At 36.9% G+C, this 18,095-nt stretch overlaps 1 long non-coding RNA gene across 3 annotated transcripts in view; it reads left to right on the top strand.

Moving 5' to 3' along the window:
* LOC126758626 (uncharacterized) overlaps positions 1–18,095 on the top strand; it is a 237,543-nt gene that overhangs the window by 99,359 nt on the left and 120,089 nt on the right. The window lies entirely within an intron of this gene.

The following is an 18,095-nucleotide window of genomic DNA, read 5'->3' as shown; positions in this document are numbered from 1 at the left end:
AGAAAGACTCTGGATCAGATTTCCCATTTTTTCCACTTCAAAATCTACAAAATTGTAGAACTTATAAAAGAAATTGATATTTATCTCGAGATACAATAGAATATTCAAATAACTATGATCATCCTCAAAGTAAAATTAGAGTAGTATTTCTACCTACAATGGTACATTGAAAATTGACCTTCACAACTAACAGAAGCTCATAGGTTATGAAATAAAAGTACAATCTGATCAAATCTTATCCGGACTGAAATAATACTATTTTCACATATTTAATTACAAATCTTTGTTGTCGCCTTAAGGAGGACGCCTGCTTTAGAAGCTTAAGAAAATCGATTTTTTTTTTGCTTAAATCTCTTTAAAAATAATCTAAGAATATGTACCCAAAGGTGTAGATGAGAATTCGAAATTTTTTCGAAGCTAGTAGGGAAATAGTGACGGAGCGTCTAGCAGATATAGGAGCGCTTGGGCAGAAAGCGAAAACTTTGACGCGCGATTTCTCGGTTTTTCATTTTTACGAGTTTTCTTAATTGGCAGGCAGGATAGAAAAAAAACTAAACATCCTATGGAATTGAGGCAAAAACTAAGAAAAGTCAAACTTGAACATATTTTTAAACAACATAAAGTAAACTTTTTCGGTCAAAAACCACTCTTTTTTCAATTTTTAAATTTTTTTTTTAAATTTTACTCTTTTTTTGGAATTTTTTTAGTTTAACTGGAAGATAAATTATTAGAAAATATGAATCTCTTTGAATTTTTCGTATCCGATAGAAATTGCGACCTGCATCCTGCCCGCGGTCCGACAAATGCACATGGGAGATGCATCGGACAATTGCTTTCCAAAGGCAGAATATCAAAGGTTTCGTATCCAAAAAGTTTGAAAATGATGTTTAAATATATAACTATAATAGAAATATCGCTTTAATCACTTAATCCTTCCTCAAAAAAAATCGATTTTTTTAAAGCTCTAAAGCAGTCTCCCCCTTAAAAGTAGGCTTCTGAACATGGCATATAGTTTTCTACACACTAGCTATAAGCCTTGGTTGGAATACCTTCAGCGATTGCTTTTTGAATTCGTAACGTTGCGAGGTAGGCAGCCTGTTTTCTCTCCGCTGCGACACGGCACTCCTCGTCGTACCAGCTGTTCTTTTGCACTAGTACTACAGATAACCATATTTCGGGCCCCGGCGAAGTCGATTAGCCTCAATCCATTTGGGGATGTTTCCTCGTGGAGGCTGAATTTACCGACCGTAGTGCCAAAGATACCTTCTTTGCCCACCCTGGTGTTAAAGTCGCCAAGCACGATTTTGACATCGTGGCGGGGGCAGCTCTCATAAGTGCGCTCCAAGCACTCATAAAAGGCATCTTTGGTCACATCGTCCTTTTCTTCCATCGGGGCGTGGGCGCAGATCAGCGATATGTTGAAGAACCTCGCTTTGATGCGGATTGTGGCTAGACGTTCATTCACCGGAGAGAATGATAGTACTCGGCGACGGAGTCTCTCTCCTACCACGAATCCCACACCAAACTTGCGCTCCTTTATATGGCCACTGTAGTAAATGCCACAGGGAACTACTCGTCGCCTTTATTTTCACGAGGACATCAACCAGCTGGGCATCGGCACCTTCCCAATTAAGGGGCCGGACATTCCAGGTGCATGCCCTCAAATCGTAGTCCTTATTTCGTTTGCCATGGTCGTCATCAAAAGGGGGGTCTCTCATCCGAGGCTGCTGTTGGTTTTTCATTGGGGTGAGCTTTTTACGTGGCGGGTCCCAAGCCCAGCGCACAACCCTATGTAGGGGATATTTCGCCTTGTCACTTTAGCTCGCCTTCGAACGGATGTTCTTAGGCTACCCAGAGGATACTTGGTGAAAGACCGGAAGTTGTGAGCTGCTTGAGTCATATATAAAAGAATCGTTTCTGGTCACTCCCAAGTGAATGGCGATCAGAGAACTTTCCTCACTTGCGGGAACTTCTACACATGACTCCATCCTTCATGCTTGTGCCTATCAAATACTTGTGTTCATGATAGAGTAGGCTGCCCGAAATACTTCTGCAGCATTTTCGGTGAGGCTTTTTCATGACAAAATTGCCAGACACATTTATTTAATATGTTTTCTACAGCAATAATAATGTTCATTTATCAGTCTTCTCTGATCTCAGTGCAAAGGAATATTGTTAAAGCTTACACTGATAACTGCGGGTAACTTTATATATATGTTATATTATTCGTTAAAGGGAAAGAACCAATTTCATTGAGTGGATTGGCGTACAATGCAAATAAATATTGAAGCCTTTTCGTAATGGAGTTAATAAACTCTTCAATTTTCCGGCCTTTGAAAAAGTGCTATTTTAGATGGTTTTACAATACACAATAAATATCTTATTTTACTACATTAAGTCTTAATCTAATTGAAAGCTGAAAATAGAATGCAGCCGGGAGGGTTGTTGTTCACACTATTCATTTAGCTGTGTTAAACTCTGCTGGTTGTTGTCCACGCTGTAAATTTGGTTGTGCGCATTGATAGAATAGCAATCAGCTGATAAACTTTAATCGGTAGAAAAAATCGAAAATGAGGAACATAAGCAAGTATAATAACTGATCATTAATCGAGCCTATCCTTAAACGAGTAACCGGATGTGCGAAAGGCGAAAACTGATTTCTCTATTATTATCTTAATGTACTAAATTTAAGATTTAATTGCATGACGAATGCATGATTTCTGTTGACTATTTGAGTTAGGAAAAGTTCTTTTCTTTTCTTATTGAACATCTGAAAACAATTGAGTTCGAAAATGTAAAATTTTCTGAACGACTAAACAACAGTTTTCATTCTCTTGGTTCACGATAAGTGAGTTCCATTCAATATTTATTAATTTTGAACGACGAAGATATTCTTTATTTCTAATTTCATTCCAATTGATTTCACTTCCTTGGAGAAATTCAAGCAAATCACCAAAAAAGGAAATGACAAAATGCTTACAACTAAATACCGTAAAGTAACGTCGACAATTCCGAACAATGCCGAGACAAACTGACAGCAATAATAACGGCACCCAAGCATACACGCACATTCACAATGCCACGCATATTATTATATATTGTACATATGTGTGAGTGTGTTTGTGCGAACCGCAACGAAGGAAGAAGCTTTGGGTATTGTCAGACAGAAATTTGTTTTACGGTTACCTGCTGACGTATCAACCGCAACAGCAACGGCAGCAGCTATTGCAGCAACAATGCAATGCTGGCATCACTGGCAACAGCCGTGGCACAATGGACGACCTGAGTTGCCATAGATGGACACAACAAACGTCAATGCGATGATTTTATTATAAATTCAATGGAATATACATATATATGTGGCACAGCGCTGGGACGAGCTAAAATTATTGTTGTTATTGCTCGATGTCGCTGTGCGTATAATCGTTGTTGTTGGTGTTGCTGTTGCACATGTTGCATTCGAGTGCAACAGGCGCACACTGGCTAGTTGGCTACTTGGTTAGCTGGCCGCAAGCGGTGCTCGCATACATACATATATTTACATATATATTCCAATACTTGTACACGCATATGTATATGTGTATATGTATACTCGCATGCCCCCCCATTTGACAATCAAATAAAACCCAAACAAAGGCGCAAATAAAAAGTATAAAGGCATAAATGAAAATTGAAAAGAAAAGGAAAAAAGATAAAACAAAAAAAAAATATAACAAAAAACTATTGCGGCAGGTTTTGTTGCACATTCGCATCTGAAATGCAAATTCGTTTGTTTTAAGACTTTTGAATTTTTCATCAATTCGACCAGCAGCATGACTCTTGTGGACTCGTGGCACCTTTTATACACATATACATATAGATTCATATGTGTATGCACATACCTTAATAAATATAAACGCACATGACTTTCCATATAAATCCATATGAGTTTTTTGATGGATGGCAGTTGCATTCGACATGTTGTAGTCGCTCAAGTGGAATGGATGACAACGCATCGGAAATGGTAAACGGATAAGCTAGCGCTTTGCCGGCGCTGTTGTTTTTCTTTTTTTCGCAGTAAAAATTTTTCTGTACGTAAATACTTAGTTTTATTGTAAAATGTGTGCAGTTGCATTATTCATCGGTCCTATTGGCTTAGTAATGCCAATGGGTTATTAAATGTTTCTGTTTTCGCATTAGGTTGTAATCTTTTGTGTGGACAAGGACTTAAATGAGCATACTCTACATTTTATTTTATTCACTATTGAAGAGCATTTCCGTAGCACAGCTCTGTTGCATTAGTCAAAACTAAGCGGCGCCAAAATGTAGGCCCTAGTTTACGAAAAAGTAGATATAACACAGCCGCAAGGAATTTTGTAATTTTTAGAACTGGAAACTGGAAAATATTTATAAGAAGAGTCACGTATATAATAAAAAAAAGTACTAGAAAAGGGCTAAGCTCGGGTAAAACTGAACATGTAATACTCTTGCAATTTGAAATAATTAAAGTCAGGGAAGTCCCATTAGGTGCATAAGTCTTATTAATTTTATGGGGTCTTGGGTGAGTTTTAATCCGATATTATTAATTCTAAGCGCGAAAATACACCGTTATTGGAAGACACGCTTTCTCAATTTTATTAAGATAAATAACATATTTGCCGATATATGCAGTATAGAGTCACCCGGGAGTTCGAAAATCAATATATTAAGTATTTAGAGTATTGAAATAATTCAAACCATTTTTGAAACACAGAGATACTAATATCAGGATTATTTGAAATATGTGTATTAGGGTGTTTTTTTTTTGAACTATTAATTTTTTTTAATCCTGTCACGAAATTTCCTTGGAAATACCCTAAAAAAAATCCCTGAAAATTTTAGCCCTTAATATTAACATTAAGAACTGGACCAAGGCATGTAAAAATTTTCCATTAAAAATACGCTACAATCGTGATTTTTTTATCCTTAAATTTTATAGCATCGCTTTTACTTTAGGCGCATATTTCTCAGAATTGTTCACTCTACAAGAATGCCCAGTGCAACAAAGTCGTAACTCACACCGGCGAGGTACTACGGAGTTCTAAACCCGATTTTTCCACGAATTTTGCATTTTTTTGTATATATCGCGTAAATCACAAGAACTATAGAAAAAATGTACATGACAAATTTGTAGGAAATTTTATTTGCTATAAAAAAGGTCCAAGGTCAAAATCGCTATCATTAGTACTTCTCGAGATATTCGGCTTTTTAAGTAAGGCTGTATGCAATTTTCATAGATTTTTTAATACATACCATCTATAAAAATTCTAATTAAAAATTAGTAGTTCAAAATAGTATATACCTCACACATTGACCGATATTTTCGGTAAAAAGTCAACTTTAGACTCTGAGGTCCACATATTCAATACCCTGGGGCTTGTACTGTTTTGCTTTCGTTTATACAATTTTTGGTATTAAAGTAGATAATTCAAAGGCATTATTCCTGCAAAGTTTTATCCAGTTATATTGCTTCTTAATTTGTACAGATCGAAGCACAGAATCAGTCGGAATTTGAAATTGTGTTATATGGGAAATAGGCGTGGCTGTAGTCCGAATGTCTCTGGCATATTTAGTTAAGGTTTTATCCCGTTTTATGTAGTTTTGGGGAGTAAGCGGGCTTATCATTCGATTTTATCCTTTTTCACACTGTCGGTTGGAGTTTGTATAATTTTGGCGCTAGATGAATTTGGTTGGTATATATTTAGTGGATTAAGGGCTATATATATTAAATTTATTAGAGGGCAAAGCCATGATCACTTTTTAAAAATTGTTTACCCACAGGTGTCCCTTGCTACTGCGATCCCCTATTCTAAATTACATTTCTATATCTTAGTTTTGTGCTTGGTTATGTTACGTTATAGGTATAGGGGTCCTATTACGCCCTTCCATGAAATAGTAATTTTCTTTGTACTAGGGAACATTGCATACCAAGTCTCATCAAGATATCTCAATTTTTACTCAAGTTAGAGCTTGCACGAACGAACAGACAGACGGTCACAAGGGTTTCAACTCGTCTCAGCATTGTCTAGGGGCCATAGTTGAAAACAAATTACGTTTGCGAATTAAAGAGAATCAACAATTCTCAATGAAACATATGTTTCCAATATATGGACTGTTAAGGTTAAAGCTTTACGCCAAATATCAGTGAAAAGTTCAAGTTTTATGGGAAATGTTAATCCCAGTATTTAAACGATTAATTATTCAGATAGAACAAGATCAACGAAAGCCCAAGGTTTTTAAGATTTTTTTTGTAACGACGTGATTCTTTTTACGTTTATATATGTTTAAAGTTGTTAGATTTAATTTTTCAGTGAAAAATTTGCCCATTTGTTGATACTAAAGCTGTTGTGCCGATACACTTTTTTTAGGTCACATGGTTCTTGAGAAACTTTGCTCACCGCAACGGTTCTTTAAAAAAAAAAAACATTTTGAGATAATCGTGAACGAGCGTTCGGCACGTACTCGGGGGGAAATGGGAGAAGCGCGTTGTTGACAGCTGTAATTTTGGTTCTAGTGCTCAGACCTCTATGAAATTTGGAAGCAATAATCTTAAAAAAATATAGGTTAAGCAAATGCAATAACAAATATAAATTTTTCTAACCTTCACAAGTGTATATAACCTCTTAATTAAACTTTTCGAAAGTAACGTTATTGATTATAGTCCATAACGATTTTATCCTTCACACTGGGTTAAGTTACGATTACTCTGAAGAAAATTCGTTTTGTCCCTATATAATTATTGTTAAAGTTGACACCTAAATTCCTGCTGATTTATTCTAAAAATAAAGCATCGAATGAAGGGTTTTTACCAACATGATCAGTAGAAGATGATAGTGATACATTAGACTTTTCCCCACCACATGGTTGACTTGCGCAACGGTTTTCAGAAGTAAGCGAGACTACATCTTTCGCTTATAATTGTGATCGAAGGGTTTGATATTCCGATTCGCAATGATATGAGATATTTTATCTCAGCAAAAAAAAAAACGAATGACTTATTTCTAAATGCATAAAAATGGGTTCTATTCAAAACTAGTGGATGTACTATATATCCTACTCGTACTATACATAGAGAATACAAGTTTAGTTTTACTGGCAATATCATAAAGGACAGCCTTCGTTCACAGTCGAAAAGTATGCCATTATACCTAATCTTGACCTAACTTTAAGCTTGGTCACTCCAAATTTTTAAAGGATTTTCTCAGAGTGAGCGATAAACTTAGTTTCTCATTTTCTTCATTGTCAGTATTGGAAGCGACTATAGTCTCTGAACATTTCTAAAGGATACAACCTCGTGGGGCTCTTAAAAATTTCACGCGCCATGAATTGAACTTCTATAACATGCAAGAATATATAATGCGTATAGGAATGTTTGAACAGTTGCTAAGAAAATAATGGCATTATTAGTTTACAAAATAGCTTGGCATAAACTTAAAGAATAAAAAATGACTAAAGAATGAAATGATTATACAATTTTCCGGCGACGAGAATCGAAATATTATGAAGATTTATTAAAAGTTATTAAAAGTTCAAAATAATTTAAGTATTGAATAAATTACGAGAACATCCTAATATTATAGAAACCTGCACTGCTAACATCGAAAAAATATTCGTCTTATAACCTCATGCAATCATAATGGAGTTCTAAGTTCTACTTTAGTGGCTTGGCTAAGACTAAAATAAATCGAATCATGAAGCCATTATGTTCCAATTGGCTCGATTTGAAACGCTGAGCGTTAAAGCTTGTGCTCCGTTCGGATATCATACAGTGAGGCTCAAAGTTAGTTCTCGTTTTTTTCTTGAATTAGTCGTTCTAATATCATGTTGTGCGCATGCTATTATTTACTGGACTTAAATTTCACTTAATTTAGTCCACTTTCTGAGTGAAGACAAGGCCTTCCGCTTTGAAAGCACCACTTTTTTGCATATGCGTTATCTTTTCTTTTCCTTGTTTAATTATCCTCGTTTAATTATCCTCTCAATTCTTAATTCAATCAACGTCGAAACTCTCAGAATGAGGACAAGAGATTCTCTTTGCTTAACCATCCTATAAGCATTAGTGTTTAATTTGGCTCTGTGAGAAACTCCACTCAAAGAAATATGAAACTTATATGACTTGATCAGTCTCCAGAGCTCAGACTAAGGCAGTAGGTATTTGAGGAATTCCTTGAATTCGATTTCAAGGCACACTAAAATAGAATTATATTTCATGGGATCCACAAAATCAAACACAATACACTTCTTAAACACATGTCATCTATGCTATTTTATTTCTCGCTACTGTATAAAAGCAAGCATTCATGTGCGAATCAGTGAAATCTCAAGCAAATCGACATAAATTATAACTATGTTTCACCTAAAATGGGCAGAACAAATATGTCTGCACACTAACAACAACAACAAGAGTAACAAAAGCCAACACAATAAAATATATTAGCCATACATTTCTACAAAACAGCAACAACAACATTTAACCATTTAACTGATTTGTAATGTTTAGTGCCTGCCTCTTCTATTTCAACAACAACAGCAAAAACTTCAAATGCAATTTTCCGCAATAAAAATAAAATCAACAATGGAAAAAGATTACATGAAGCAGCCAGCCGAGGTCTTCATGACCAAAACGAAATATTGAAATGGACGTGGCTTTAAAGCGCAGTCAAGCCGCGCCGCGCCGAGCCAAAAGGCTAAGCGGCCGCGCAACCATAATCGAGTTGCGTTGTACGCAAAGACCACAAAGCGCCCGTTGCAGGCTCGTTGTAGCAGCCATTCGGTTGCAATTGTGCACAAAAACAACAATAACAACATCCGTAGCTTATATGAAGCTGTTGCTGAACAGATTGCCGGCCGCACGCACTGTCACCGCGCGCCGGAGCGCGACTACAACGCGGCGCGCGGTGGTGGCAGCGGCGATTGCAGCTACCGCGCGCCACTGCCAGGTTTATTTACACCGACTTTTGCGGCAACCAACGTGGCTTTCATTTGTGCATGCGTGCGCTTGTGTGTGTGTACGCGCGATGTCCGCGCTGTTGGCCCCGCCATAAAAGGAGCCAAAGTACAAATCGTTGTCACATGCGCGCTGCATTTTTATTGCAACGACTTGGGAATTTGTTGCTCCGACGCGTACACCCGCGTTTATGCGCGTTGCGTGTCATTCGCAGGCGCGGAGTAGTGTGCGAATTGCGGATTTACTGTTCGCCTGTCTTTCTTTCGAAATGGACTGTATGTCTGTCTGGTTATTGTTTCGTGTTTGTTTTATCTACTTTTTATTCCATTTGTTTCTGTGCCCACCGCCTGTTGTTGCTGCTGTCCGCGTCTCTCTTAACATTTTGACTTTGGTCTGCGCCCCTGCAACGCGCTGATAAAATTGATGATGATGAAGAATTTATTGCACCCGACGCTCTATATGGACAAAAACGTTTTAAATATCGGGATATTGACACTTGTCTGCCAATGTGTGTGTGTGTTTGTGGCAACTCGGAAACGCTTGGTAGCAGCAAGCAGTGGCTTTGCTTAACACGCAACTGGTTTTCAGACGCTGAGTGAGTGATTTTGTGGCGTTTTTGTGAAAATACGAAAATGCTGCTATGCTTCCTCTTCTCCTTCCTTGGCTACTTCTGCTGCTTCTTTGCTGCAATCTTGAAGGCCAACACTTCAATCAAGCAAATTGCAGTTTAATTGTTTCGCAGCGCCTGCCACTACCTAAAACACTATATATATATGTAATATTAAAACGGTTTCATCTTCATCTGCCGCTCCATGTTGCATGCCGCACGCTGCGTCAACAACTGCTCTTTGTGATTATATTTCGCCACCATGCATCAATTTTATCTCCTCTGCTCCTTTGTTATTTGTTTGCTGCTTTGTTGCTGTTGTTGCTTTGTCCATTTTTGTCCAAGCTCATATATGACTTTATTGTTATTGTGATTTTGCCTTAATTCATTTTTTTGCGATTTTTATTGCTTTCACGGGAATTGCTGCTTGATCCATATAAAGTAACGTCCGTCGGCGGCGTTGTTGTGGCCCGCAAAGGCCTTACTAGTAGCCTGCAACAGCAGAAATTTATAATATTTTACCGCCATCACCATTTTCGTTCGTAAGTCTATAGGCATACACTTATCGCTCTTGATAGCTGTGAGAATTTTTCAATGCTATGTTGCTTTAACGGCATGTTGGTGAAAGGAGGGATTATACACACTTCAGATGGATTGGAGCGGTTATTTAGAGTGGGTGGTTCATACTTAATTTGACTAGTCATACCCTTATCGCCAATGGGGGCAGACATCGTCTATTGCTGTAGCTAGTCCTTGAAGGTAGATCTTCCGAAAATCTAGGTTATTTAGGATATATCGAAATCCCAGAAATATCAGAAGTGATAGATCTTCAACGTAAGCAGAAGTGTTAGAAAATTAAAAAATTTTTCAACAGCACAAATACTGGTGAATGCCACTGAGACTACTTTTCTTCGCTTTGGTTATGTTGTAAGAATCTCTACTACCGGAGAAAATTATTTATATAATAATATTTGTGACAAAATTAAAAAGGGTTTGTTAATTTTTAAGCAACACTGGCATTTCTTGATATTCTCAATTCTCTTTCTTTTTAACTAGGTGGCAATTTTTAACCACGTGCTTAAGCTAAAAATTCTAGAATATTTATAGATTGGTCGAATCGATTTATTTTCCTAATTCATTCAATTTTATCGTGAGTTCCCTTCAGAACATGTAAGGTGTTCTGTGAAAAACCTTCAATGAGAAAACATCTCATCAAATATGACGCCAATTGTTATAAAAAATAAATTTTCACGTAATTTAATATCATTCTTTACTATCGCCTTCCTTAAAGATTTCGAGCAGCTACATATATGTAGGGTACTATATGCCAAAGGGTGAAAATTAAAATTATATTGGATAATCTTCTTAGAATTTTCAGATATAATTTTCCAGAAATTATCTCTTGAATTCTACCAAGGTCTCTGGAAAATTTGTTTTTTCAAAGGTTTTATAAAGCAGGGAATATTTGGAGTGACATCGAACATTGAAGTTCTAAAGGGTGGTCCAATTTGAAGTTCTCTACTGATCACACGTGAAATCTTACGATCTTGGTGGCCAATCGACTGGCCCAAAACGTGAAATTATCTGCTCACGAGTGTTCTCTCAATAAATCTATTGATTGATGCGATATGAAGGAAGTAACGCCGCCTTGTTGAAACCAAATGTCGCCGAGATCACGAGTTCAATTTCAAGAATCAAATAGTCGATTATTATGGCGCGGTAATGGTCGCTATTGACGGTTATGTTCTCACCTGCTTCGTTTTTGAACAAAATGTAAGAATTTCAGCTACGGCTGCTATATTTTCCTCACTGCACTCTAGACGTAGTCTATTTGTTCGTATATTATCCAATAATGAATGTTGGGTCTCAAGATGGTTGATGGTGTTGAGAATAGCCCGATTATGTTGAACATCGAAGCGCGTGAAAACCATTGTTTACAGATAAAATTCCATAATGAAATGATAAACAATACTGAACAAAAGGCTTTCTGAAAAAAGGCTATTGAAAGTGACCTCTACTTATATCACCCGTTATGACATGCAAGGACTCATCCTTTCTGTAGTGGGCTATGCCCCAAATGTTAAAAAGTCTCTAAATTGAAATGATATTACGGAATTATTTTTGCATAGACGCGCATTATTTTCCAAGTAGTATATTTTGAACCCTACCAAGTTCTCTGGGAATTGCGCTTTTTTACCTAACTTTGATGTTCAATTTGGCTCCATATAATATACTAACACTCTACTCTTATCTAATTTGTCTACACATTAAAGTGATTCTCCTAGTAATTACGTAACAAAATTGACCTCGGTTATTCTAGAAAAGCTAAAATCTTTTTGGCATTTACATCATATAATAGTTAGTGATTGACCTAGTCAGTCTTCTATCTCAATTTTGTTGATTTTAGGAAATTGTGCTATATTCTATGTTAAATTCTCTAAGCAATATCTGGTTTCATATGTTATATCCTAAAGTAACTGGAAGGACATCTTAAGCTCTGCCTGCAAACTCAAATCAAACTTTTTCGAAAAATAATTATTTTAAACAAAATCCGCTGAGTAATTCAATTTACAGTTAGTGGAAGTGAAATGGTGACAAAGGGGCGAATAAAATCAAAAGGAAATCTCGACAATTGGAATTAATTGCGACACCGCAACAATGCAACGAGACACGTGGAGGACGGTATCCCAGCCACCGCATGCACATTTGAAAAGTTATCTGTTTTATTTTTATTTCGATGTTCTTCATTATGTCAACACTTTAAAGGTTAGCGACTAGAGAGCAATTAGAGATGCAAGCAAATGATACACGCGCAAAGAGTGGCATGTGGCATGTACATAACAGCTCAAAGCAATAGTAACACCAGAATGATTGCTCAGTTGCTGTGATAAACTGAGAAACTTTTACTAGAGACTAATTGAAAGTTGAATAATCTTAATAATTTTGGTCAATACCTTGGAATATGTATTATTTAGTTTTGAAGGTTTTCTTTTGTCGAAGTGTAAAACAGCGAAAGTCCAAGTACATGAATTAATCCCGATAGTTAGTCCCCAAGGAGCACTGAAGAAAAAAAAGTATATTTAAGTTATACATATTTGATCGAATTGTATAGTAAAAAGTTCGAAGAGTTCAAAGATTTTTATCAAAATCTCTATGTTATTTCATCCATTCATATCTCAAATGTTGTTTTTCCCCTGTAAGATTTTTTCCCTGGCATCGTTACTGTTCCCCGCTTGTATTTTAATTTTGTGATCGTCAAGAAGAAAGAAAAGGCATAATTTAATTAATGACAGGGCCAAGAATTTAGTTTTATTATAAAGGAAGGATTTTGCCAATATGTTTTCAAAAATATTTCGGGCAACTAACCGCCGCGGCTGACTTGAATAACTTCCGAGATATCCGATTTTCAATCACTTTTTGCAGCGTTTGTGATCGTATGTCAGCAATAATGCAACGAATGTGATCTTCGAAAGCGTCAATCTTCCCGATGATAAGTGACTTTACATAATCCAACAAAGACCAGCTGTATTGAATCGCACGATCTTGAAGAACCACTTAGCGAGGTAACGCGTTCGGAAAAGTTTCTGTCAATATTTCGATAGTTTCCTTAGATGTATGACAATGCCATCTAGTTGGCAACAGGGGTCGTCTCCATGAACATCGTCCAAAAAAAATATACCCTCTGTCCAACAAGAACTGTTTGATATAACGGCGTCTCAACAATGGCTTAGGGACGGCATTGGATCGAATACAAATGCGACAATTTCTTCTATTAATGTATCCATTCCACATAAAGTGAGCTTCGTGGCTTAAAAAATAAAATCTTGCGAAAATCGGTATCGGTGGCCATGTCGTCTTGGATTCATCCACCGAATGTGCGACGCGCTTTATGATCATTAGGCCTCAATTCTTGCACGAATTGGATCTTGTAAGCCGCACACTAAGATCCTTCGGCGAAAGATTTCATAAAGTTAGTGAGCATAGCTCGAGTCAATACAGACGATGGCGGATGCAATAATTCAGGTCTTCTTCGATACTCTGCTCTACTGTAGCAATAGCATCTTCGGTATGCACTAAACGGCGTCGTTGAGGATGTTCATTACCCACTATATTGAATGTGGAGCGAACCCGATCTATGTTTGCTCGATTTATCGACCCGTTACTAAAATTTTCTTGCCTATTAAACGCACATGAGCTTTGTTTGCATTGTTTCGGCTCTTATTTATCTAAAAAAGATTATCCATAACCTTGATCTAACGAGATGCCGAAGATTCAGAACCCCTCTTATAAAATTTTCTTACCATTTCGAAATCTACGAACTTTAAACTACTAGAAAGAGAATCTCTACAAAAGTATTATTTCAAGTGTACAAAAATATTTAAAACCTTTAGTTGTGGTTATCCTTAACTATTGTTTATGGAATGATATATGAAATGTTTAGCCGTTTCCGAAAGGTATTTATAATAAACGTTTTTTTATTTCTAAGGACCTCAATGAGCAAGCCCGAGTGGCCTCTGAGTTACATTTGTTGGCCGAAAGTGATCATTATTTTTTAGTTTCTTGAAATTTTTGCAGTTTTACTAGACGTTACAAGAGTAAATGAATTTTAGTTGAAATTTTAAGAATCGATTTATGGGCGTGGCCCAAAACTTCCTATAGTTGGTAGAAAATGTACTATTATATCTAAGATAGGCGAACAGAAAACTTTGGATACCACAAAAATGTCTTTCTTTTTTCTTTGGTTACAATTTTGAATTCAAACGTGGAACTATGCTTTTGAACAACAGTGTCCATGCAAGCGAACGCTTGAAAAGCTGCTCCATTGAAGCATTTCTATGTGAATCTGTACATAAATATATAAATATAAATATATATTTGTGAATATATAAATGTGCACCCAAGAATTTGCTATACAACATTTGCACTGTGTGCATTAAACTGTCAGCTTGTGTATGAATTGGCAGCGTTGGCAACTTTGAAAAGCGAATTGTCGACATGCACGTCTTTGTTTATTTCACATACAATTTCCAATTACATTAGGACGCCATGACACCCAGAAGGAGCGAAAATATGCAAGGCAAATAGATATGCTGCCACAAAGCCCACACATACACACACATATGAACGCACCCTCATACATGAATATGAAATGCCTATACAGACAAATGTGCATACCAGCGCGCCTGAAAGGCAAGTAAGGACAGATAGCGTGACAGGCCGACTGACGAAGTGAAAACATGCACGACAACGCAGCAAAAGACAAGCCAACACATTGAAAAGAAACACATAAATATTTGAAAGACACGTGAAGCCACACGTTGCATGTCGTCTGCTGGTTGCACGTACGGCAATGCAATGACAAAATAGCAGCACACCCAAGTACATGTGTGAAAACGCACACACATACACGCACACGCATGCTTGAAGTGACGTTTGTCAGTCAGGCGTGTGTGGAAAATTTTTACTGGAAGCCAAGCTAAACTTCAACCTGCCACAACTCTAATATGTTGCAGCGTCAATGTCTTCAACGTAGTGTTAACCGCAAATTATTTCATGCGAGCGAACGCCGCACATTTGCAGAACAATTGCATACTTTCAGGCGGTTAGCGTAGGTAGCTAACTGTGTATTTGACTGACTGATTTCTAAGTGACTGCGCACACATGAAATTCATATCAACGCTTGTGAGCAGCCGTGTGTGTGTGTGCGTGCATGCATTTCTGCGCACATGCCATTGCATACATGAAGGCGCTCGCTCACATGCCGTTTGAAACAAATAAAATGTGCGCATTTTTCGCGTAATAAAAAAAAAATAAAAAGAAAATATGAAATTATAAAAGAAATTCTTCCACTCGCGGAAATGTGTCTCGTGCTTTGCTGTTGCAGCAGTTGATTTTGTTGTCAGTTGCAGAGTTGGGCTCGCTCGCTCATATTTATTACGTTCGCACGCCGCGACTGAACGTCGTGTAAAATGTGATGCGAGTACTTAAGGAAATAACACGCTGACAGTTATTGCTTTATAGATCACTTTCAGGATAGCGCCAAATGGGTGTTGAGTGTAAAGATATGCCTTTTAAATTTTATTTAAGTTTTCACGCTTGAATTCCACAAAAAAATTCTCAACTACCAAGATGTAATAGTTAGTTATTCATCAATATTTATTTTGTCGCGTTCACAGTCATTTCCACCAGATGTAATCCAGTTATGCCACGATTTTTCCAGTCCTCGAACCATTTTTCACTTTTGGGATGGCCTTCAGGTCCTTCAGCGATTGTTTTATCTTTTCGATCGACTGAAAACGAGTTGCAAGGAGTGGCAATTTTAGCTTTACGAACAAGAAAAAATCACACGGAGCCAAATCTAGGAAATACGTTGGTTTATCGATTGTATTCATTGCGATTTTGGCTTTGAATTCGGTCACAATCGTGGCTCGATGCGATGGTGCAAAATCATCTGTTAAAGCGTTGAATACCTAATATATCCTCCACAATTTCAAACATTTTCGACCAATGATGTCGAGCTCTCTTGGCTTATCTCTAACCGATGAACTTTTTTTATATTTTCATCAGTTGAAGATTTCGAAGGTCGTTCAGAACGTCTTTGGAGGCTTTGTACCATTCGTAGGCTTGTGTTTTTGATAAAACTGAATCACCGTAAGACTTTTCCAACATTCGCAACTTTCCGCACACGAAATATGGTAAAAAATACAAAATTTGAGACAAATTCTGTGTTCGTTATTTTTATCCATTGTAAAAATCGCAACGCACTATTGATGTGTACTCACTTTTTAATCAGCTGCTGTAAGCTAACCGGTTGACAGATCGCGTTCATAGTTGGCATGGTAATTAAGGGCAGTCCTTCAACTTAGAAAATTATTTTTTTTTTAATATTATTTACCCGGGCAATTTTTTTCAATTTCCCTGTACCTTTTTAGTACAATGTATGTATACGATATATTGTGTTATACGTTCTCTGAGCTCCTTTTATGAAACTATTCAAAAAGATCCGCTGATGTTTCGCATCCCAAAACCTTAGCTGTTCAGAAGTCAAACTAGAAAAGCGGAAAAGTTAAGATAAGCTTTGCGTGGCCACGAGTGTGTATATGCAAAATTTTTAATAGGTGCACTAGCGTTAAAAGATCCTAACCTACTTTCTCGAATCTTCAAGATCTTTTCTCTATCTTCGAGAAAACATTAGAGGTAAGATAGAGGGAACAAAGTGGTTTACTTTTTTACATAGACCAATTGTTTTGAAATGTTCACAGGCGTAAAACAGTGAAACTAAAAAGGAGTTGCCTAGAGCCCAAAGTTTTAGGTTGAGGCGTCTCAATACAAAGCTAAACACCTAAATCCATTGCCATACTTTATTTTCTACTTGAAAAGTACGTTTTCATACTCGGATCCAGTTAAGATATAACTGAGATATAGATTAAAGTTCTAACAAGTAAGCTTCACAAAATGGACTTTAGTTTTATGCTCTGACCATTGTGATATGTATAATGGATCTAATCGTTGAATCCGTGTCAAAATCGAATTCGGTTATTGATGCCGTCGATGCTTTAACGTAAACTCTTTTATCACCAGCGATACGGAGAGAATAGAATGTGTACAGGTTCACATCAGTATCTGTAATAATTTGCTTGGCCATGCTTGAAAAATTATAAATTTTGTATTTGGAATAAATTGCGTCAATTGGTCTCTTATTTACTTTTAATGCCTCTTAGTCCTTCAACAGATATATGCATACTGCCTCCTTTGTATATCTCCTTTTCGAGTGGTTAAAGTTAGTGAGCTGAAAAACCCACCCCCTTTTCCAAGAATTGAATTTGAGCTGCAAATTTAAAATCGGCCCAAAGCTGTAATATAAACGCATGATAATTTTTCGTGATACTTATTCCATTTTTATGCACATCTCTTAAGTATGTGGTTTTAATCTTATCTCTAAAATACACATTTAAATATAATTTAGGGCGCAAATGCCCTATTTTTTACATTTCCGCAATTCACTCACCAGCGAATAGATTTCGACAAAAATTCTCGATTTTAAGGTTCATTAAATTCTAAATTAACGCCATCTTTTAGCCACTGACCATATTTTATAGAGCCGGTAAGGGAGTTCAACTACTTCGAAAATTTTCTTTTCGATACTGTTCCAGTGATTTCCATTTGCCATTTGTTTTGATCGAATCGGCAAGTTTTTCGGTCGAAAAGGATTCAATGATTAGACCCAATATTTTTTACGCTTTCGTTTGCTAATTCGAGCATGTAGGGGTATATCTATATAATGGGCTGTCAAAAAAGTCTTGCGGTATTTTTATTGAATTTTTTTTATTGAAATTGAAATGAATTTTTGATGACTCATGCCCAGCTCTTGGCCGATACTACGGCTGCTACTAGGCCGGTCTTTTTTGACCAATTCACTCATTTTCGAGAACGGCTGGTCATCCGACCATACACCAGAACGAAAACGTTGAAAATCGGTGCGGGGAATGGAAACTGTAGTCCATAAACCAAATTTTATTGGAG

Source organism: Bactrocera neohumeralis, chromosome 5, assembly GCF_024586455.1.
Source record: "Bactrocera neohumeralis isolate Rockhampton chromosome 5, APGP_CSIRO_Bneo_wtdbg2-racon-allhic-juicebox.fasta_v2, whole genome shotgun sequence".
NCBI classification, from domain to species: domain Eukaryota; kingdom Metazoa; phylum Arthropoda; class Insecta; order Diptera; family Tephritidae; genus Bactrocera; species Bactrocera neohumeralis.
The sequence above is the reverse complement of the archived record's forward strand: the minus strand, read 5'-3'. Positions and strand labels throughout refer to the sequence as shown.